The following is a 24,032-nucleotide window of genomic DNA, read 5'->3' as shown; positions in this document are numbered from 1 at the left end:
TTGTAAAGCAGGCCTGGTGGTAATAAAATCTCTGAGTACTTGCTTGTTCATAAAAGGTTGAGGGAATCTGTGGGGATCGCTCCCGTGTCAGGCCCCTAGGAAATGGGCCTCGCCATACTGTGAGCTTGAGCCCAGACACAGATCCCTGGTTGGGGGAGTCGAGCTGAGGGAAAGCAGGAACCGAGAGAGGAACTATATGTTATTCAAAATAATTAACAGACATTACTTTATGGATATGAGGACTTGCAAGGCATTGTGACCACTTTCAGCTTCTTATGGTTTATTGCTTGATTGTGTTTATTTTGGACCCTTGTTACCTTCATTGTAAAATATTAACTTAAGTATCTACATTTGGTAACTTACTTATTATAGCTTACACGGCGTAATTGTAACTTGCTTACAATTGTTAAGTACTTACTGGGCGTAACTTAGTGGGCGTAACTTGCTTACTGTAACTTAAGTACATTGATCTGGCATAAACAACTTTGATTTCAGAAAAGTATATAATGAAACGTATTGCAAAAATGAAATTGCTGCTTGGACATAGCCTAAGCCAGCCCTCCAGACTCCACTTTCCTTTATTCTTTCACTTCCACGCACTCTCTCCCTCAGGTTGAACGAGACATCTACGTTGGCGGTCTCGGGGACTCCTGCAGGTTGGTAGTCCCCCGGCAGACATGCCGGACCCCAACAAAAGATTTTATTTTTTTCTTCAGTTGTAAAGCTTAGTTTGGCTGGATATGAAATTCTGGGCTGAAAATTCTGTTCTTTAAGGATGTTGAATATTGGCCCCCCCCCCTTCTGGCTTGTAGAGTTTCTGCTGAGAGATCTGCTGTAAGTCTGATAGGCTTCCCTTTGTGGGTAACCTGACCTTTCTCTCTGGCTGCCCTTAGTATTTTCTCCTTCGTTTCAACCCTGGTGAATCTAACGATTATGTGCCTTGGGGTTGCTCTTCTTGAGGAATATCTTTGTGGTGTTCTCTGTATTACCTGGGGTTGAATCTTGTCCTGCTTTGCTAGTTTAGGAAAATTTTCCTGAATAATATCCTGAAGAATATTTTCCAGCTTGGATTCATTCTCTCCGTCACATTCAGGTACACCTATCAAACGTAAATTTGGTCTTTTCACATAGTCCCACATTTCTTGGAGACTTTGCTCATTCCTTTTTATCCTTTTATCTCTAATCTTGTCTTCTTGTTTTATTTCATTAAGTTGGACTTCGACCTCTGATATCCTTTCTTCTGCTTGAACAATTCGAGTGTTTAAACCTGTGCATACTTCTCGGAGTTCCTGTATTGTATTCTTCAGTTCCATTAATTCACTTATATTCCTCTTTAAGTTGTCTATTCTCATTAGGATTTCATCAAACCTTTTTTCAAAGTTCTTAGTTTCTTTACATTGGGCTACAACATGTTCTTTTAACTCACAGAAGTTTCTTATTATCCATCTTCTGAAGCCTGATTCTGTTAATGGGATGCGCTCGTTCTCCATCAAGCCTTGTTCCCTTGTTAATGAGGAACTGTGATCCTCTTTAGAGGGAGAGACATTCTGATTTTGAGTATTCTCAGCCTTTTTAACGCTGGTTTCTTCCCATCATTGTAAATTTATCCACCTGTCGTCTTTGTAATTACCAACTTTCAGATTAGGTCTCTGAGTGGACGTCCAAGTTGTTAATTCCCAGGGCCGAAATATGAGCAACCCACTGCGCCGGCTGAAACAGTGGCGTTAAGACTGATAGTGCTTTTCTGCTCGGGAATCTCCAGTCTGGCTTCCTTGTTGAGTTCGTAATAGGCAACTCTGCCTTCCCAGAGCTCCAAACCTTGGTCAGAAGTGGAACCAGTCCTGTTTACTCTGCATCAAGAGCTGCCGCGCCGAGGTGCCGGCAAAACCGCTGCGCTGGCCCCAAGAGTCGTGCTGGCGACCCGTGTGGCTCCTCCACTGGGAATCTTCTGCTTCATGAGCGACCAAAATTTGTCTGAAAAGTGTGGCGTCCTCTCGTTCTCTGCACTTTCACTGGGAGCTGCAATCCCAAGATGTTAGCGATCAGCCATCTTGGATCGTTCTCCCAAATCTTTTGATTTTTAATTGTTTTGTAGAGATAGAGTCTTACCATCTTGCCCAGGCTGGCCTTGAACTCCTGGGCTCAATCAATCCTCCCACCTTGTTCAACACTTCCAAAGTGTTGAAATTACAGGTATAAGCTACCACATCTGACTGTAAATTGTATTTATTTATTATTTTTCCTTTAAAAAAATTTTCCAGCCCTGTAATTAATTTAATAGATCTTTAGCTTCTGCTTTCTCCTTGTGTCTTTCTGTTAGAATTTGTGTGTCTCTTTTATAATTGTGGATACTTGTTTATCTCACCAAGAGACGCAGGTTTTTAAGAGAGAAAAAAAACATGCTGGTGAGGTGATTGGCATAATCAATACAGTGCAAGCTTTGGAGTTTGATAGGCTTAAGGTTTATATTTGGCTCTAGCACTGGGGTAACTGGGGTAATGTGGCCTTGGGGGACCAATTAACCTCTCTGACTTTCCATTATTTATGATCCTTGTAATAAAAGGGACAGTAATTTCTTGCTCAGACCTCTTTTTCAGACAGCCTGCACAGTTCACATCTCCAGAAGGATAGCCCACTTCTCTCTTGTCATCACTTCCTCTGGCCACAGCTGTGCTGGAAGTGAAACTGACCTCAATATTGGGGCATCTAATATCTCTTCCAGATGTTTGGAATTTGGACACGGAAGCCAAATCAGTTCATCTGTCATATAGAGGTGATGCCACAACCACAGCAGAGGGAAGCTAAAGTGGGGAAGGAGAGAGATCATCACTGAGCAGAGAAAACCGATTTAGTGAAGTTGGAAAAGTGGGGAAAAAATTAAAAACAAACTGAAAAATTGTCACCCCCAATATTACCGCAGCTGCTTTTGTGTCTCTGATAACAAAAAAAAAACCTATAAAAAGAAGGATGAAGAGTTGGCATTCTTATTCTTGGAGCAGATTAATGGCAAATGAAACATTTTGCCCAAGATTGGAACTGGTCCCTCAAAAAGAGTGTTCCTCTCTGAAAACTAGATCGGAATTGATATAGATGGTGTTTCCAAAGAGGGAGGAGTATTAATGTGGTTTGGTGAGATAGAGACTATATGACATCATCTACCCCGAATATGAAATGTTATGCCAGCTGATTAAAAATAGTAGCTGGGTGTAGCTAAAATATATGAAGAACTCTCAGACTCAACATTGACAAACAAAAGCAAAATATAATCCAATTAGAAACTAAGGAAAAGACATGCACAGACATTCAATAAAAGATTGTACAGGTGGCAGATAAACACATAAAAAGATGTTCAATATCACTAGCCATTACAGAAATACAAATTAAATCTGCAGTGAGATACTACTACAGGCCTTTCAGAAAAGCCAAAATTAAAAATCCCGATGATACCAAATGCTGTTGATACAAGTGAGGATGCAGAAAAACTAGATTGCTTGTATACAAATGGTAGGAGTGTAAAACTGTACAGCCTCTCTAGGAAAGAGTCTGGCAGTTTCTTTCAAAACTAGAATGCATTTAACATACAAACCAGCAATTGCCCTCTGGCATTTATCCCAGAGAAATGAAAACTTATTTTTCCACAGGGGCTTGTTCATCACTGTTCATAGCAACTTTATTTATAATACTACCAAACTGGAAACTACCCAAATATCCCTCAATGTGTTAATGGTTAAACAAACTATGGTACATTATACTACTCTGCAATGAAAAGGAATAAACTATTAATACACTCAACAACTTGGATTAACCTCAAAGACATTATGCTGAGTGAAAAAAGCCAATCTCAAAGGAATATAAACTACATAATTTCATTTATATAACATTTATTAAATAACATAATTATAGGGATGAAGAACAGATGACTGGTTATGAAAGTTAAAGATGAAAGCCAGGTATAGTGGCTCACACCTGTAATCCCAGCACTTTGGGAGGCCAGTATGAGCCCAGGAGTTTGAGACCAACCTGGACAATATAATGAGACCTCATCTCTACCAAAAATTGAAAAATTAGCCAGGGTAAGTTATGGCACATATCTGTAATCCCAGCTTCTTCGGAGGCTGAGGTGGAAGGATTGCTTGAGTTCGGGAAGTTGAGGCGGCAGTGAGCCCAGTCGTCCTACTGCATTCCAGCCTGGACAGCAGAGTATCTCTAAATATTTTTCTTTTTTCTTGACAGTGAGTCTCGCTCTGTCACCCAGGCTGGAGTGCAGTGGTGCGATCTTGGCTCACTGCAACCTCCACCACCCAGTTTTGGGTGATTGTCCTACCTTGGCCTCCCCATAGCTGGGATTATAAGTGTGAGCCACCATGCCTGGCTAAGTTTTGTATTTTTAGTAGAAATAAGATTTCACCATATCAGCCAGGCTGGTCTTGATTTCCTGACTTCAAGGTAGGCCACCTACCTTGACTCTCAAAGTGCTGGGATAACAGGTGTGAGCCACTGTGCTTGGCCAATTTTTTTTTAAGGTAAAAAAGTTAAAGGTGAAGAGGGTACTGACGTAGCTACAAAAGAATGACAAGAGAGAGATTTGTGGTGATGGTACAGTTGAGTATCTTGATTATGATGGAGTTTCACAAGGCTATATATGTTATAAAATTGCATAGAAAGGCTGGGTGCAGTGATTTACGCCTATAATCCCAGCACTTTGGGAGGCCGAGGTGGGTGGATCACGAGGTCAAGAGATCGAGACCATCCTGGTCAACATGGTGAAACCCCGTCTCTACTAAAAATACAAAAAATTAGCTGGGCATGGTGGCGTGTGCCTGTAATCCCAGCTACTCAGGAGGCTGAAGCAAGAGAATTGCCTGAACCCAGGAGACAATTGCCTCAACCTCCAGGAGGCAGAGGTTGCGGTGAGCTGAGATCATGCCGTTGCACTCAGCCTGGGTAACAAGAGCAAAACTCTGTCTCAAAAAAAAAATTGCATTGAACTACCCACCCCCAACACACAAATGAGTCTATATTGGTAAAATATGAATAAATTCTATGGATTGTACCAATGTCAGTTTCTTGGTTTTGATATTGTTATTGGCATTGAACTGCAGTTCAGTAAGATATTAACATTGGGAGAAAATGGGAGAGGGGAATATGGTAGCAGGGGATATTCTACAACTGGCAGTGAACCCTAATGTGTCTGGGCGCCAGTGGCTCACACCTGTAATCCCAGCACTTTGGGAGCCAAGATGGGTGGATTGCTTGAGTCCAGGAGTTTGAGACCAGCTTGAACATCATGGCAAAACGCCCTCTCTACAAAAAGTACAAAAATTAGCTGGGCATGGTGGTGTGCACCTGCCTTTACTGAAAATACAAAAATTAGCCAGGCATGGTGATGGGCACCTGTAATCCAGCTACTTGAGAGGATGAGGCAGGAGAATCACTTGAACCTGGGAGGCGGAGGTTGCAGTGAGCCAGGATCATACCATTGCACTTGCGATTCCATCTCAAACAAACAAACAAACAAAAAAAGTGCTCTAAAATGAAAATTTAAAAACTACAATTGGTTTTGGTGGAGCCTGATGGTTAATGATGAGTTTTTGCTGATTTGTTTCAGATAACAAGGTAACAGAGATACATTGCTGGTTGTCCACCTAATAGCTATTCCTCTGTTCTTAGTTTAATGGAACCCTCCTTTTGTTTCCTAACAACAACAAAGTAATTGACATAAGTCAATTATGGCAAGCCCATTCCTCCTTGCCAGTGATTGGTCTATGGGTAATAGTGTTCTAGCCAATGAAATAAGGAGAAACTGGGGGCTTCTAAAAAGATTTTTCTTGCTTGCTGACCTAGAAAGACAAGTATGAAAATGAAGTAGTTTTTTTCTCTTCTCCTTCCTTCCTTTTCTTTTTTCTTTTTTTTCTTCCTTTTCTTTTCTTTTTTTGGTCGGGGCCTCACTCTGTTGCCCAGGCTGCTGGAGTGTGGTGGCATGATCCTAGCTCACTGCAGCCTCAAACTCCTGGCTTCAAGTAATCCTCCTGCTTTGGCCTCCCACAGTGCTGGGATTAAAGGTGTGAGCCACCGCTCCCAGCAGAGGAAGTGCTTTTGACCTTACTTTCCCTGCTGTATTTGAACCCTTTATTTTCAGAGCTCTAGATGTCATCTGTGCCAATATGGAAACATTGACAACAGGCTGAGAATGACTAAAGAGAAAGTTGGTAAGTGCTTGAGTCCATGCCCACAATACTGTCTCCAGACTTCTGGTGAAGTGAAATAGTGCATGTAGTGTTTAAGCCAGTGGTTCTCAGCCTTGGCTGCACAACAGAATCACTCTTAATGCCCAGGCCACACCCCATGCCAATGAAATCAGATCTCACCAGGTGGGAGCCAGGCCTCCTGGATGATTCTGACATGCAGTCAATTTTAAGAACCACTGGTTTAAGCTGTTTTTAGTTGGGCATTATGTTTCTAGCAGAAAAAGAAACATATATATACATGTGTATATATGTTATATATAAACATATATATGTTATATATATACATTTTGTGTGTGTGTGTGTGTGTCCATGGTAGTGTCTGATTGAAAACATATTTATTTTCAGCCAGATAAAACTCAGAGCCCCCAAACAGTGAAAAGATCAGAATCCGTTTGTTTTCTCATCAGCTTTGTCTCATCCATCTGTGAAACACTCATAACATTGCAGTTAATTTCTACAAATACTTGGATGACTGGCTGGGACAAATATACAGTAGCAGTTGTGGTGCTAAAAATAAAAATATAGCCAGAACAACAAAGTGTTATACGTAAATTCTCAGTGTTGCAAAGAAAAATCAGTACTGGCACCAAGGATTTTTCAGCAAAGCAATTTCGTTTACTTTCTATAGAAAGGGTACCCTCGTTTTCCATGAGAGTACCCATCTGCATTGCCAATTTTTTTTTTTTCTTTTTTTTGAGAGAAGGAAAGAAAAAAAGTGAGTAAAGGAGAGGAAGAAAGAGGAAGAGAAAGAGGGAGGGTGAATGGAAATCTGCATTGCCAATTTGTTGGAAACAGATGCTCAGTGCCACAAAGAAAAATCAGCACTGAGACAAAGGATATTTTAGCAATGCAACTTTTACTTCCTGGACTGCAGGAAGGGCACCCTCACTAGCCATTTTGTCACAAGAGTACAATGAACAAAGGAAGGCAGACATATTTATCCCTTACGCATTTGGGGTCATCCTTACTGCTGTGTTTGATCTCTGTTGGCTGAAGCTAGACCTCACAATCTAAACTAAATCTCGATTGGCTAACAACTGAAAACTTTTTTAAACAGGTAAAAGCAATGGAGAACAAAAAGGAAGTCCAAATAAGGAAGAGGCATAGGCTGTGAGCTGGGACATGCCTGTGAGCACATCCAGCATAGATATTTTGGTTAAAGTACAAAGACATAGAATGTACTACATGCCTATAAGTATGGCATGTCTAACAGTTACATAGGATTGGGCTTAACAAAGAGTTATTAGTACACTTATGATTTATTTTTTAACAAGAAAGGAAACTTTAAAAGAGGAATTTTTCTACTTCCCACACAAAGAAACATGGTTTTGTGGCTGGGCACGGTGGCTCATGCCTGTAATCCCAGCACTTTGGGAGGTCAAGGCGGGAGGGTCACAAGGTCAGGAGATCGAGACCATTTTGGCTAACATGGTGAAAACCCATCTCTACTAAAAATACAAAAAATTAGCCAGGCATGCTGGCACATGCCTCTAGTCACAGCTACTCAGGAGGCTGAGGCAGGAGAATGGCTCAAACCCAGAAGGCAGAGGTTGCAGTGAGCCAAGATGGCACCATTGCACTCCAGCCTGGCGACAGAGTGAGACTCTGTCTCTAAAAAAAAAAAGGGAAGCATCGTTTTGTATCTCTCTGCTGAACTGTTCCATTATGTTTGACTTTATTGTAATTTCCAGTTTGCTTTTTTAATGCTGGTATTTCTGAATGATGGCCACTGGGTCTGGTCTTACAGGCAGCAGCATTTCTGAGTTTTCCAGGTGTAATGTAATCCACTAAAGAGCATCAGGAGACTCCTGCATCCACATGAGGAATTGTTCCATTAAGATCATAAGCATCTGTCATCCCCTCTCACGTTTGTGTTTTTATTGAGAGGAGAGCTGCAAAATACCAACAAGCAAGCTAACAAAACCAAACCAAAACAGGGCTTGCTAAGTGTTTTAAGCTCCAGTGTTTTAAGACCTGTCTCTGAAAACTGGCAGATCCCTTGCTGAATCCTGACCACACACAATTTTTCCTTGCCTCTCTAGAGATGCCATTAAATAACATAAATGAAATTAAAATAAGAAGAAAATAAATCACAAAGTCAATGATTAATGATGAAGTGAAAGGGATGGTGATATCCATGCATGAGAGGATTCAACAAATTTAGGAAAACAAGAGAAGGAAGGAAGGGAGGGAGGGAGATGAGAGAGAGAGAGAGGAAGGAAGAAAGGAAGGAAGGGGAAAGGAAGGGAAGGAAGGAAGGAAAGAAGGAAGAGGGAGGGAGGGAGGCAAGCAAGCTGACGAGACCCTGTCTCTACAAAGTTAAAAAATTAAGCTGGGTGTGGTAGCTCACACCTATAATCCCAGCTCTTTGGGAGGCTGAAGCTGGTAGATCACCTGAGGTCAGGAGTTCGAGACCAGCCTGACCAATATGGTGAAACCCCGTCTTAAAAAAAAAAAATTAGCTGGGTATGGTGGCATGTGCCTGTAGTTCTAGCTACTTAGGAGGCTGAGGTAGGAGGATCACTTGAGCCCTGGAGGCAGAGGTCGCAGTGAGCAGATATCACCACACCGCACTCCAGCCTGGGCAACAAAGCCAGACCCTGTCTCAAAAAAACAAGAAGAAAAGAAAAATGTTAATGGGCACATGAGTCACCTTGGATTTTTGTTAAAATGCAGATTACGATTCAGTACCAGGTCTAGGGGAGGGCATGAAATTCTACATTTCTAACAAGTTCTCAGGGGATGCCACTGAGGCTGTTCTGGTCTGTGAGCCACATGTTGAGGAAGTAACAAGGAAGAATACATAAAGCGGAGCTATGGCCCAGGAATGCCCTGCAGCCCCTGAGAAGGGCTGTAGACTGAGGGCAGGAGTGAGACATGGGGTTGGAACCAAGATTAATTTCAGGGGTTGGAGACCCAGCACCAACAGAGTCCACACAGGTAGAAGGAAGAGAGCTGGTACTGTTGCACCCTAGCCTATCACCACGGAATTCGAGTCCATAGTTACTCAATCATATACATATATACACACACATATATATATATATATATATAATATATATTTAAAAACATAAATACACACACACACACACATATGTGTGGTGTGTGTGTGTATGTATTTATATCTTTTTCCAAGACAGAGTTGCTCTGTCACCAGGCTGGAGTGCAGCGGCGCAATCTCGGTTCACTGCAACCTCGGCCTCCCAGGTTTAATCAATTCTCCTGCCTCAGCCTCCCAAGTAGCTGGGACTACAGGCACATGTCACCATGCCCAGCTAATTTTTTATATTTTCAGTAGAGAAGGGGTTTCACTATGTTGACCAGGCTGGTCTCAAACTCCTGATTGCAAGCAATCTGCCTGCCTCCACCCACCACACCTGGCCACCAATCATAATTTTTTTTTTTTGTTTGAGATGGAGTCTTGCTCTGTGGCCCGGGCTGGAGTAAAGTGGCATGATCTTGTCTCACTGCAACCTCTGCCACCCAGGTTCAAGCGATTCTCCTGCCTCAGCCTCCCGAGTAGCTGCGACTACAGGTGTGTGCCACCATGCCCGGCTAATTTTGTATTTTTTGTAGAGACAGGGTTTCACCATCTTGGCCCGGCTGGTCTTGAACTCCTGACTTTGTGATCCACCTGCCTCGGCCTCCCAAAGTGCTAGGGTTACAGGCATGAGCCACTGCACTCAGCCCACCAATCGTAATTTTTAAAAAGACAGAAACTAGAAAACCTTATATAATGATGCTTCTGAGTAAAAAAGAAAAAAAAAAGACAGAAACTAATTAAAATAGAAAGCTTCTGTGCTAAAGAACAGGAGCAAATTTTCTAAGGAGGCCCAGAGCAGCATATTCTGACATTTCAGGGTCCCGCACGCTTACAAAGCTCAACAAGGAGGGTGCAAGCCTAAGTGAAACACAGATGCCAGGACAATGAATGAACAGGTAGTACTAAGAGCTTGGAAAACAGGCTGGGCGTGGTGGCTCATGGCTGTAATCCCAACATTTTGGGAGGCCAAGGTGGGTGGATCACGAGGTCAAGAGTTCAAAACCAGCCTGGCCAATATAGTGAAACCCCGTCTCTACTAAAAATACAAAAATTAGCTGGACATGGTGGCACACACCTGTAGTCCCAGCTACTTGGGAGGCTGAGGCAGGAGAATCACTTGAACCTGTGCCATTGCACTCTAGCCTGGGTGACAAAGCGAGACTCCAGCAAAAAAAAAAAAAGAAAAGAAAAGAACTCCAAAAACATGAAGAATGATCAAGGGGTCTAGTGGAGGTAGAATCCCCATTTCAGTTTCACTCCAGGAACATTCTCCACTGAGTGACACGTGATCACGATCCTGGCCACAATTCAGGTTAGAAGGAATCCTGGTATGCCACTTGCTCTGCAGTGACCTGGGGGCACATAGTCACGGAAAGGTAAATACTCCCTATTAGTTTTCTTCCTTGTTGACTGAACAGATTATGGAAATTTGAATGATGGTTACAGAACAGAATGAAATGTTATGAATTTTTGATAATGTGAAAATCGGGGGGCTGTCTTTATTAGGGACCAGGGTAAGGAATTAGTAAGCTAGTGTCCTCTGCTTACAAAGTGAGAGGTCAGTTCGCTTTCTAGAGTGGCTGGGAAAAAATCTGAGACTTAAGCATGTTGATTGAAGATACAGAGATGACTAGTAGAAGAACTAGGAATAGTGATGTCACTATGGGGGAGAGGGGTAGATGAGTTAAATTCTTGTCTTTCATAGCAGTAAGTTAAAAGTAAATGTCTGAAGCTAATTAGTAAGAAATAGCAGTTGATTGCTTAGTGAGTTGGCAAAAAAAAAAAAAAAAAAAAAAGAAATAGTAGTTGAGGTCGGGCACAGTGGCTCATGCCTGTAATCCCAGCACAGTGGCTCATGCCTGTAATCCCACTCACGTGGATCACCTGAGTTCAGGAGTTGAGACCAGCCTGGCCATCATGGTGAAACCCTGTCTCTACCAAAAAATTAGCTGGGTGTGATGGCGTGTGCCTGTGGTCCCAGCTATGTGAGAGGCTGAGGTGGGAGAATCACTTCAACCAGAAGATAGAGGTTGCAGTAAACTGAGATCGCTCCACTGCACTCCAGCCTGGGTGACAGAGGGAGATCCGTCTCAAAAAACAGAAGTAGCAGTTGAAACACATCATTTAAAGATGTGGTGGTCACTACTGGAAGAATCAAAACAAAGCATTGGTTCAAAGATACTGCCTCTCAGGAGTAGAGCTGAGGGTGGAACTGTGGCTTTCCATTATAAGCTTTATTATTATTATTATTTTTTCCTGACAGGGCCTTTCTCTGTTGCCTAGGCTGGAGTACAGTGGTGTGATCACAGCTCACTGCAGCCTGGACCTCCTGGGCTCAAGCAGTTCTCCTACCTCAGCCTCCCAAGTAGCTGGGACCACAGGCATGTGCCACCATGCCTGACTATTTGTGTGCGTGTGTGTTTATTTTTTGTAGAGATGAAGTTTCACCATGTTGCCCAGGCTGGTCTTGAACTCCTGACCTCAAGCAACTTGCCCACGTGGCCTCTCAGAGTGCTTGGGTTACAGGTGTGAGCTACTGGACCCAGCCTAGCTCATCTTGTTCTATTTGATTTTTTAAAACTATGTGTTTGTATCACTTGGTTGATACTTGTGCAGTACGTGGCACATTCGTAATTAACCAGGGATGGGCAACATAGTGAGACACATCTCTTACAAATAATTTAAAAATTAGCTGGATTTGGTGGCATACACCTATAGTCCCAGCTACTCAGGAGGCTGAAAAGAGAGGATCACTTGAGCCTGGGTGGTCTAGGCTGCAGTGAACTGAAATTGTGCCACTGAACTTCAACCTGGGTGACAGGGCAAGACTGTCTCAAAAAACAAAAAACAAAAAGTGTGTATCTATACATATATAAATACATATATATTTTAAAGCCTATGTGGGGTTGTAAATTATAGGAAACAAGGACAGTAGGGAGCACCCCAGCTCACATGAAGAAATGGCTGTAAAGAAAACATGTTGAGGCTGGGCGCGGAGGCTCACGCCTGTAGTCCCAGCACTTTGGAAGGCTGAGGCGGGTGGATCATGAGGTCAAGAGATCGAGACCATCCTGGTCAACATGGTGAAACCCTGTCTCTACTAAAAAATACAAAAATTAGCTGGGCGTGGTGGCGTGCGCCTGTAGTCCCAGCTACTCGGGAGGCTGAGGCAGGAGAATTGCTTGAACCCAGGAGGCGGAGGTTGCAGTGAGCCAGGATTGCACCACTGCACTCCAGCCTGGTGCCTGGTGATAGAGCAATACTCTGTCTCCAAAAGAAAAGAAGACATGTTGAACTTGTATACAGTATTGGTTGACTCAAGGCAATGAGAGAGCAAATGATGAAGCAGGAATTAATATTTAGGGGATCTGGCTAAAGGGCATATGGGAATTATTTCTTTGACTGTTTTTGCAAATTTATTTAAATCTGAAATTATAAAATAGAATTTAAAACAAACCTGGAAAATCTAGTAGTATTTCTTTTCCTGCGCATTAGGCATTTCAGTATGTTTGAAAAACAGTTTGCAGTGAATTAGAAATGTGGGATTCATTACAAAATTTTGCTTGGAATAATATTTAGACATTTAAGGGTTAAAGGAAAATAACATGTCCTGCTCTTTGTAGAAAACCAGCTGTGTGTTGTCTGATAGAGTTTTCAAGATGTGCTGGGCTATTGAGAGGTGCAGGCCCGCCTCGCTTGCCTGAAGGCACTGAGCTGACCCAGGCAGGGGAAGAGAGCCACTGTGTTGTCTGGCCGTGGCTCTGCCAGAGAGGGAGGCTAGCAGGTTCTGACAAAGGCAAGCTTAGCACCGCTGAATCAAGAGATAACATTTTCCGTGGATTGTACATGACTTATTTTTCTTTTCTTTTTTTAATATAGAGAGAGGGTTTCACCATGTTCCCCAAGCTGATCTCAAACTCCTGAGCTCTAGTGACTCCCCCATCTTGGCCTCCCAAAGTGCTGGGATTATAGGCATGAGCTACTGTACCCAGTCAACTTATATTTCTTTAGGCTGCCTCCTACACATTGCCTCCCATTTGATAACTGGTAGGAAAAGTCCAGTGCTTTCTTTTTCATTTGTTTTGACAGGAAATGATTCTTGTTTAAAACATACATTTCCTGTGTTCCTTTATTGATTGCTCAGCATGTGACAGGAACTGATCTCAGGTCTGTCTGAACTGGGTTCCATTATTACCCCACTTTACAGATAAAGAGGCTGAGTTAAGAGAGGCTAAATAACTTCCTAAGGTCACATGCTTGTGATATCTCTGAACTTTAGATTTTTATCTAAGTAAGGAATAGTATTTTTAAAAGTATCTTAAAAACAGAGTAATTTGTTTATCTATAACTGGTACAACTTTAAGACCCTGACAAAGGTCATCTTAGTTATTGTCCTTGAGTGATAGCCAATGATGAAGACCTCTGCTGTTAATAAGAGATTTTAATAAGAAGCTCTTTTTTAGCCAGCTCAAGCCTGTAATCCCAGCACTTTGGGAGGCCGAGGCGGGTGGATCACGAGGTCAAGAGATCGAGACCATCCTGGTCAATATGGTGAAACCCCGTCTCTACTAAAAATACAAAAAATTACCTGGGCATGGTGGCGCGTGCCTGTAATCCCAGCTACTCAGGAAGCTGAGGCAGGAGAATTGCCTGAACCCAGGAGGCGGAGGTTGCGGTGAGCCGAGATGGCGCCATTGCACTTCAGCCTGGGTAACAAGAGCAAAACTCTGTCTCAAAAAAAAAGAAGCTCTTTTTGTAAACTATGAACATTTTGTTGTAACACAGAAAAATCCATATAGTGCTAATAATAACAATAAAAGAGAAAAGGAGGTTACTGATGAACTGTAAAGATGTAAAATAAGGCCAGGCATGGTGGCTCATGCCTGTAATCCCACCACTTTGGGAAGCTGAGGTGGGCAGATCACTTGAGCCCAGGAGTGGGAGATGAGCCTGACAATGTAGTGAGACCCTGTCTCTAAAAAAAGTAAAAAAATTAGCTGGGCATGGTGGCACACACTGTGGTCTCAGCTACTCAGGAGGCTGAGGTGGGAGGATTGCTTGAGCCTGGGAGGTCAAGGCTTCTTCAGTGAGCCATGATTGTGTCACTGCACTCCAGCCTGAGTGACAAAAAGAGACCCTGTCTCAAAAAAAATGTAAAAAAAAAAAAAAAGGCAAAATAAAATATAACCATACATAGGAAAACTGATTTTTAAAAATACAGCAAAATGATTATAACATTTTAATCCAATTTAAAATAACTGCCATTATTTTTCTAATTAAAAAATTCTATTATTGTTAAACATGTGATAAACTTGCTTAGCAATCACAAAAACCCACTTAATGAATATCAGAGTGAATGTCCTGCCTGTGGGGATTTAAACAACGTAATTTTTTTTTTTTAATCAGGCTTGGAAGGATAAAGAGAATTTAAAATAAATAATATTTACACTTAAAACGAAAAATTCATACACTATTTGCTAAAAGGTTTGGCAATAACTTGACTGTCGTTTTGCCTTAAACGTGCTTGCCAGCCTGCTCTCAGTGGGAAGAAAGAAAATGTCAGGTTAGACCCTTGTGTGGGAAAATCAGATTATTTCCTAGGTCTCTCTCCTGATTATTAGCAGTGATTGTTGAGTAAGGACTACTCCTTTCTCACAGGATCAGAAAACCCTGGAGATAAATCTGTTCTTCTGCTCTGTTTTCAAGGCACAAAAAACCCCACCCAACAGTCTTCAAAGAAAATGTGGCAGCCTCAGCTGATGGCTCTTTGCTTAGTATTATAAAATCCCAAGAGAAAGGCACTGTATAAACCTAACTTGTGCTCATTTCCCTTAAGCAGGCATAATACTAATATTTATGGAGGTCTGCAAAGAGCCACTTGATACAAAAGCCAGGTGACTATAAATGACAGAGGAAATTCACCTGAATTGGTTCAAGACGTGTGTTGCTGGGAAACTATGTCCAGAGGCAAATAATCATATTGATTCTAGGAAAATGGTGACACTAAGTAAGTGAACAGACAGGTGCAGCCACATAAATGCCATTTAGCCTTTGTATTTTTCCTTAGATGAAAGGCTTGCTCTTGTTTTGTATTAAAGCTGATAATGGCAGATTTTGAGAAAAAAGAATAAAGGATGATGATTTGCTATGATCAACATAATGTTATTACTTAGGTGTATTTACCAAGGCCTTCTGCATACTTTCTTTTTTTTTTGAGACAGAGTCTCACTGTTGCCCAGGCTGGAGTGCAGTGGCATGATCCCGGCTCACTGCAGCCTCCGCTTTCTGGGTTCAAGTGGTTTCTTGTGCTTCAGCCTCCTGAGTAACTGGGACTACAGGCGTGCACCACCATGCCTAGCTAATTTTTGTATTTTTAGTAGAGACGGAGTTTCCCCATGATGGCCAGGAAGGTCTTGATCTCCTGACCTCAAATGATCCGCCCTCTTTGGCCTCCCAAAGTGCTGGGATTACAGGTGTAGCCACAGTGCCCAGCCTGCATCTATTATTTCTTATTTATTTTATTAATTATTATTATTATTTATACAGATGGGGTTTCACCACGATGGCCAGGCTGGTCTTGAACTCCTGACTGTCCGACCTACCCTCTGCGGGAAGACAGACTGAGCTCGTTCGGAAAAAACCGGACCGCAGGCTAGAGGAAATTCCTTAAGTTCAGGCTTTATTGAGAGGAAAGAGCCTCCAGGCAGGCCAGCCGGGACGAAAAGGAAAAATGGCCGCGCCGCTCAGAGGGGCAGGGTTGTTTTATAGGGGGCTGAAGGGCTGGGGGGTGGGGAAGCCAAAAGCCGAGGTGGTGGGCAACTGTTGGTCAGTTTGAACTGCTGGGCGGGAAGCTGGGCGGCGGGAAGCTGGGCGGCGGGAGGGCTATGGCCGGTATGTAAAGTGAGAGATAAGGGAGCCTCTTTGTGGGGGAGGGAAAGAGAGAGAGAGAGAGCTTTTGCGGTAGGGGCAGAGTTTTCCAAACATTCCCGACTCCTTAAAGAAAAGAAAAAGAGGGGGTCAGGGGCATCGGTTGTCTCTCTGGCTACTTCCTGCTGACAAGGGTCGACGGGGGGGGTTCTGAAGAGGTTTCTTTTCCTAAGGAGCCTGGATGTTCGGGGAGAGGTCTGTTTCTTGCACTCGTTCAGGGTAGGGTTGGAGCAGCATCTGGTGGATGGTGACTCGAGTCAGTTCTTGAAAGCGCCGCTATAGGAACTGTAGAAAGCAAGGAGCAATAAGTAAGATTAGGCAAACAGCTACTAGGGGCCCAAGCAATGGGGACAAGAGGGTATACATAGAGGAAGACCACCACGCCGTGGCTTCAGCCGAGAACTTCTGACTCTGCAGGTTAGTTTTGAGTTTCTGGAGGCTCTCGATTCGGGTTTCTACTAGGCCGGATTCATTGATGTAGTAACAGCACTCTTCCTGTAGGAAGATACAGGTCCCTCCTCGTTCAGCAGTGAGCAGGTCCAGGGCTCTTCGGTTCTGCAAGGCAACTTGGGCAACTGAGGTGATCTGTCGTTGGAGTGATGCTAAAGACTCAGTAGAGTCATCAATAGCCGCTTGGAGTTGTGAGGTCAGTCGGGCTATGGCCAGGTGAGAGTGGACTAGTGCCCCTCCTCCTAATCCTGAGTAAAGTAGGGGAGGTAGCCGTCTAGAGGAGTAGTCTCTGGCGGTGGGGGAGTTGAAAGCAGGAAGGGGCAACCATACAGCAGCTCAAATGGGCTAAGCTGTGATGGGCCCCGGGGGCTTGCTCTTACTCTGGTGAGGGCGATAGGAAGTAAGGTTACCCAGGATTGGTGGAGCTCAAGCATGAGCTTGGTCAGATGCTCCTTTATTAGGCCATTGGCCCGTTCTACCTTACCAGAGGACTGGGGATGGTAGGCGGCATGTAGCTTCTACTGAATTCCTAGAGAGGTAGAAACGGCATTAGTGACTTTGGAGATAAAGGCTAGGCCGTTGTCTGACTGTATGGTAGCTGGGAGTCCAAAGCGTGGGATGATGTCTTGAATGAGATGAGTGGCTACTGTCCCGGCAGACTCAGAGGCTTCAATCCAGCCTGAAAAGGTGTCAACAATGGTTAGCAGATACCGGTACTGTTTGTGCTTTGGCATATGGGTGAAATCAATTTGCCAGTCTTGGCCAGGTAGGAACCTGCGTAGCTGATGAAGCTGGCGCCGGGGATGACAGGAACCCTGGGAATTAGTTTTTGCGCAGACAGTACATGAGGACTGGACTTCCTGTATGGTACTGAGGAGGCGGTGGGGGTGAAAAAGTGGGTTGAGGAATCGGTATAAGGCTTTAGGCCCAATGTGGAGTGAATTATGGATGTCTTGGATTATCTGGTACCTTTGCTTTTCAGGGAGGATGAGGAGGTTATGCTTGAAGGCCCAGTCATCCTTGAACCGTACCCCGGGGGTAGACTGGAGGGTCTGGAGTTCTGAGGCAGAGTATTGAGGGCTAGGAGAAAAAGGCTGTGTGGGCTGGCGGTGGGGAAGGTTATGACGGCCTTCAGCTTTGAAAGGATGTCTGGCCCCAGAAGGGGAACTGGGCAGGTGGGGATTACTAAAAAGGAGTGGGTGAAGGGAGTGGAGTTATATGAGCACATGAGTGGTGGGGTTTGATAGGGGATACTCGGGGTCCCGTCGATTCCCATGACCGAGACCTGGGAAGGAGTGAGACGGCCAGAATAAGAAGGAAGTGCGGAGTAGGTAGCCCCCATGTCTTGTGACCCTAGGCTCGGCGAGGGTAACCGGAGTCGGAAAGCCAGGGCCCCGCTAGTCATCTAGCAGCCCTAGTAGACTGGGGAACGGAGCTCCCTCGGAGGTCGGCTCCTGGCAAGCAGGCTCCTCCCTACTGAGGGTGACCGCCGGCTGCGTAACGCCAGTGTGTCTGTTTTGAGGAACCGGCACCCTGGGGAAGCTGGGGCAGTCTGACTTCCAGTGTCCCGGGAGCCGACAGACAGGGCAAGGCTTAGTTGGTGGCCATGGTTGTGGACAGGCTCGGGACCAGTGTCCTTCCTTTCCACATTTGAAACATGCCCCTGGAGGGGCATGGGTTTCGGCCTTGGGCTTCTGGTTCCCTGCCGGCCTTAGAGCCACCACTAGGGCTTGGGTCTGGAGGGCAGCCTTCTGCTTCATGCGAGTTTGGCGGGCAGCCTCAGCCGCATCTTCCCTGGCATTGAATACTTTAAAGGCCATTTTTACCAGGTCTTGGATGGGAGTCTCTGGCCCCTCTTCTGCTTTCTTTAGTTTCTTTCTTATGTCGGGTGCTGATTGGGAGATAAAATGGGAGGCTAATACAGTGGCCCCATTTTGGGAGGCTGGATCTAGTCGAGTGTACCGGACTAGGGCTTCTTATACTTGAGTGAGGTATTGGAATTCTTTAATATAGGTGGATGGGTCGGCTGAGAAGGATCCTAAACATTTCTCAATTTGGGACAGATCTTGGAGTGAGAAAGGAACATGGACCCTGATTAAACCTTCTGCGCCTGCTACTTCTCGGAGTGGGGCCAGGATAGCTGGCTGGTGGGAGCGGGTGTGGGCCGCCACCGGAGAGGCAAGAGGAAGTGCAGCCTCTGAGGGAGGGGGCTCGGAGGGAGTAGAGGGAGAGCGAGGCATGGCCTCTGAGGTAGGAGGTGCAGAGGGAGTGGGGGAAGGGCGTGCCGTTGATGGCGAGTGGTTGCTGAGATTGGCAGGAGAGGACAGATGTTCAGGCAGATCCTCCGGTGAGGAGTAGGGTGGGGGAGAGGTAGTGGAGGAAGATTTATGGGGGGTTCGAGATAAGAGGATTTGGTAGGTGGAGCAGGAAGAACATAGGTTGGGGTGGGTACGGAGGTCCCAAAAAGCCTGGACGTAAGGAATTTCATTGTCCTTGCCCGCGCGGCGACAAAAATCGTCGAGATCTCGGAGGGTGTTGAAATCAAAAGTGCCAGTCGGGGGCCAATGTGACTGGTTACTGAGTTTGTATTGGGGCCAAGCCACCTGGGACAGGAAAATAAGCTTTTTCTTTCTGAGGGTTTGGGAATATCCCAATTTGGTAAAATTCGCAGCAAGCACCCAAGGGGGGTGCTCAGAGGTATTTTGGACTCCGAATTTCCCATGGCAGGCGCAGCTACAGACTCTCCGGCGCGGATGGGCAGATGCAACGAAAAGGCGTCCCCGTTCGTTGCAAATTCCCCGGAGTACAATTAAGTACGGAAAGGGAAGCGGTCAGAGGGGCGTCCCCCGTCTGGCGGCTGTCCCTCGGAAGGCTCCTGGAGCCGGAATGGAAGACTACCTTGGCTCGGCCGAGACTAGGCAAGGAGTCCGTGCGGAACGCCGGAGAGGGAGCAACTGCACCGTGCCATAGGAAGAGGAGACGGGAAGCGGGGGAAGGCAAAGCAAGAAAAACTTGGCTTACCTTAATCGGAATGTGGAGGTGGCAGGGCCAGTGTTGGGTAGGTCGGGGAGGGGGGCCGTGGCCGGGCCAACAGCCTCAGCTCCCGTCCCGGGTTTCCGGCACCATTTGTCCGACCTACCCTCTGCGGGAAGACAGACTGAGCTCGTTCGGAAAAAACCGGACCGCAGGCTAGAGGAAATTCCTTAAGTTCAGGCTTTATTGAGAGGAAAGAGCCTCCGGGCAGGCCAGCCGGGACGAAAAGGAAAAATGGCCACGCCGCTCAGAGGGGCAGGGTTGTTTTATAGGGGGCTGAAGGGCTGGGGGGTGGGGAAGCCAAAAGCCGAGGTGGTGGGCAACTGTTGGTCAGTTTGAACTGCTGGGCGGGAAGCTGGGCGGCGGGAAGCTGGGCGGCGGGAGGGCTATGGCCGGTATGTAAAGTGAGAGATAAGGGAGCCTCTTTGTGGGGGAGGGAAAGAGAGAGAGAGAGAGCTTTTGCGGTAGGGGCAGAGTTTTCCAAACACTGACCTAAGGTGATCCACCCACCTCGGCCTCCCAAAGGGCTAGGATTACAGGCGTGAGCCACTGCGCCCAGCTTATTATTTTTTAAAACAACTTTTTCCTTCTTGCAAGTGAGGAAATTGCAGCCCAGAGAGGTTAAGGATTTCCCTAAAGTCTCACAGCGAAGGGCAGAGCTATGATTTGGAAGCCATGTCTGTCAGACTTCGGCCTGGGCTCTTGTTACCACAGCTGCCACATGATCATTTCCTTGTGGTCAGAGGAAAATATTAAAATAAAATAAATGGCTGGGGATGATCACTTTTGCCTGTAGTCCCAGCACTTTGGGAGGCTGAGTTGGGAGGATCCCTTGAGGCCAGGAGTTTGAGACCAGCCTGAGCCACATGGTGAGACCCTGTCTCTATAAAATATTAAAATAAATAACAAGGAATTTATTTGTGGTGAACAGAAGGATGCCGAACATGGCCTTAGATTCCATTTGTGGGAATTGGATTTATGTGTGCCAGTGAAAACATTTTCTGGTGTTTTCCTCATACATAATGGGGAAAAGTATTTGGGGTCCCAATTAGATTTCAAGTGTGTGGCGGGCAGGACCTGTCTGTTGTGTCTGTGATGCCTATTGTAAAACAGGAGCAAATGAGTGTAACAGGCTTCCAGATTTGGAGCCAGCAGGCTGTCACTTGTTAACTGTAATGATGGTGGGAGTCAATTAAGGTATTTGAGCTTCATTTATATATATATGGGGAACATGGCGCCCATGTTGCAGATTTGTTCAAGGGGTCTGAATTTTATTCCACAATCCTAGGGGTAAGACTGACATTATTTTTCTAAATCATATTTAACCTGACTTCAAACCCTATATGTCAGGGTGGGGCAATTTTTCCTTTGACACCAACACCAGAATGAGGAGTTGGGGGGCTGCTTTTGGGATGTATGCAAAACAGAGAAAGATCTTTGTTATTTGGTTCATCCAATCGCCACTGAGACGCTCCTTGTCTAAGTGTTTCTTAGAGTTGTCTTCTCCCTAAGGCATGCATTTCCATCCCTCCTTTGAAGCTCAGATTCTACTCTGTCTCACAGCTGCTACCAAGGTCATGGCTCTGGGTGGCCAATTCTCTGGCGGCCAGGAATAGCACTGCTTGGGATTGGGGCAAGAGCTTCTACCACCCAAGGAAATTCCCTCTAAATCCCTTTTCCTCAGTCCAGGGCAAGGTTTCTCAATGTATAGTTGGCCTGGTATGACTGTAGCATGTCATGGTTTCAGAGATTTATTGAGACACAGACTTTTTAAAAATTTCAAGAGTTATATATTTAATGTGTTTTAACAACTTGAGCTAATATATTAAGTCCATGATCTATAGCTTCCTTTAAAAAGAACTTTAATGTAAAATGTCAGTCAATATAATGTGAAAAAATAATAGTTTCATAATTCCATAATATTACCATCAGTAATAGCAGATACTGCAAAAATCTTGAAGAACTACAGGAGTTTCTGAGGTCTAGGAAACATTTGGACACAGTGCTGTCCAACAGAAATATCACATGAGACTGGACAAGGTGGCTCATTTTGTAATTCCAGCACTTAGGGAGGCCTAGGTGGGCAGATCACCTGAGGTCGGGAGTTTGAGACCAGCCTGACCAACATGTGAAACCCCGTCTCTACTAAAAATACAAAAATTAGCTGAGCATGGTGGTGCATGCCTGTAATCCCAGCTACTTGGGAGGATGAGGCAGGAGAATCACTTGAACCCAGCAGGTGGGGGTTGCAGTGAGCTGAGATCTCGCCACTGCACTCCAGCCTATCTCAAAACAAAAAAACAAAACAACAACAACAAAAAAGAAACATCACATGAAACACAAACGCAGACCACTTATGGGTATGTAATTTAAAATTGTCTGTTAGTCACATAAAAAAGAAATAGGTGACATTAATTTTGATAATACATTTTATTTAACCCAATATATCAAAAACATTATCATTTAAGATGTAATCAATATAAAAATTATCTGAGGTATTTTACATTCTTTTTTCTTTTCTTTCTTTTGTCTTTCGTTTTTTTGAGTTGGAGTTTCACTCTTGTCGCCTAGGCTGGAGTGCAATGGCGTGATCTCGGCTCACTGCAACCCCCGCCTCCCGGGTTCAAGTGATTCTCCTGCCTCAGCTTCCTGAGTAGGTAGGATTACAGGCACGCACCACCACGCCTGGCTAATTTTGTATTTTTAGTAGAGAAGAGGTTTCTCTATGTTGGTCAGGCTGGTGTTGAACTCCCAACCTCAAGTGATCCATCCGCCCTGGCCTCCCAAAGTTTTTGGATTACAGACATGAGTCATTGTGTCCGGCCAAAAACCCATTTCTTAACAAAAGAACTGGTCTTGCCTCCCATTTCAATCATGTAGCCATGCATAAATATTGTTTATTGCTAGAATGAGAAAATATAATCAATTCTATTCCAATTTTTGTTTTTAAAGATAAAAGTACTAGGCCAGGCATGGTGGCTCATGCCTGTAATCCCAGCACTTTGGGAGGCTGAGGTGGGCGGATCACCTGAGGATGGGAGTTCGAGATCAGCCTGACCAACATGGAGAAACCCCATCTCTAAAAAAAAAAAAAAAAAAAAAAAAAAAAAGATAAAAGTACTGAATAAATGGAATAGCAGGAGTTTTAACAACTCAATTTTTTACCTGGGTTCTATGAAAAATTATATATATTTATGAAAATTATATAATATATTTAAAATTATCTTAAATGATCTATTAGCTGACAAGATGGTTAGGTCCTCTTTCAGTTTTGATGAAAGCAAAGAATTGAGAGCCCAGCCGCTTGACCTGCAGAATTAGTCATTATTGTTACTCCCCGTGCAAACAGCAACATTCTGAACTGCTACTTTCGCAGGATGCCTGGGGCAGTGTATCATAGAAAGATATGGGATGCCTGAGGTGGATGACTTTCTTTTGGTAAAGACAGAGCAGGGCAATGGTGAAAAGAGAGATGGAAGAGATTTGCCACAAGCCAATCTCTCTGGCCAAAAGTATAGGTGGACATTGATGATATGGAAATTGGTGGGTGTTTGGAAAACTCTGCCCCAATCGTGAAAGCTCTCTTTCCCTCCCCCACAAAGAGGCTCCCTTATCTCTCACTCTACATACCGCTCTAGCCTTCCTGCCCGGCCGCAGCCACCTCCCGCCCGGCAACCGGCTGACCAATCACCGCCTGCCTCATCAGCACTCCCCAGCTTCCCGCCGCCCAGCTTCCCGCCCAGCGGTTTAAACTGACCAACCGTTGCCCGCCACCTCGGCTCTCTAGGCTTCCCCACTCCCTCAGCCCTTCAGCCCCCTATAAAAGAACCCTGCTCCTCTGAGCCACGCGTCATTTTCCTCTTCTTCCCGGCTGGCCCGCCCAGAGGCTCTTTCCTCTCAATAAAGCCTGAACTTAAGACTTTCTTCTAACCTGCTGCCCGGTTTTTTTCCGAACGTGCTCAGTCCTCCCGCAGAGGGTAGGTTGGACAGTGGGCACCCGCTGGAATTTGGCTTTATGCTGGGGTCTTGGAACAAGGCAATAGGGAGTAGGACAACTGTGTGAAAGAAAGAAAGTTCCAGGTGAGCATCTGGGCTCCTGGTTATCAATCCTCTATCTCCCAGAGCCAATCAGAGGTTAGAAGGGAGCTCTGGAAAGAGACATGGCTGTTCATTTGACCCTCCTTTTTTCCCCTGGGGGCTACTATGATTGGTGGGTCCAGGTGGGGCTTTGGAGGGCAGCTTTGACTGAAAAAATTACTGATATTTTGCAAGTAAAAACCAGTTTCTTCCTCTTCAAAATGGAAGTAACAACGCTTACTTCCCAAAGGCTT

The 24,032-nt window shown here is 44.8% G+C and overlaps 2 long non-coding RNA genes across 2 annotated transcripts in view; one reads left to right on the top strand and one right to left on the bottom strand.

The window, feature by feature from the left end:
• The first annotated feature begins 5,183 nt into the window (after positions 1–5,183).
• The window catches only part of LOC144577413 (uncharacterized), a 32,200-nt gene continuing 13,351 nt past the window's right edge, over positions 5,184–24,032 (top strand). Inside the window, exon 1 of the long non-coding RNA XR_013521233.1 lies at positions 5,184–6,209. This is a non-coding gene — a long non-coding RNA (uncharacterized LOC144577413). The remainder of the gene's footprint in view (positions 6,210–24,032) is intronic.
• LOC144577412 (uncharacterized) lies at positions 15,954–19,943 on the bottom strand. Its single transcript, XR_013521232.1, has 2 exons — positions 19,690–19,943; positions 15,954–17,347 (listed from the first exon to the last, which is right to left on the bottom strand). It is a non-coding gene; the product is annotated as an uncharacterized LOC144577412 (long non-coding RNA).

This window comes from Callithrix jacchus, chromosome 8 (assembly GCF_049354715.1).
Source record: "Callithrix jacchus isolate 240 chromosome 8, calJac240_pri, whole genome shotgun sequence".
Classification (NCBI taxonomy): Eukaryota; Metazoa; Chordata; class Mammalia; order Primates; family Cebidae; genus Callithrix; species Callithrix jacchus.
This window is presented reverse-complemented; position numbering and strand designations above follow the sequence as displayed.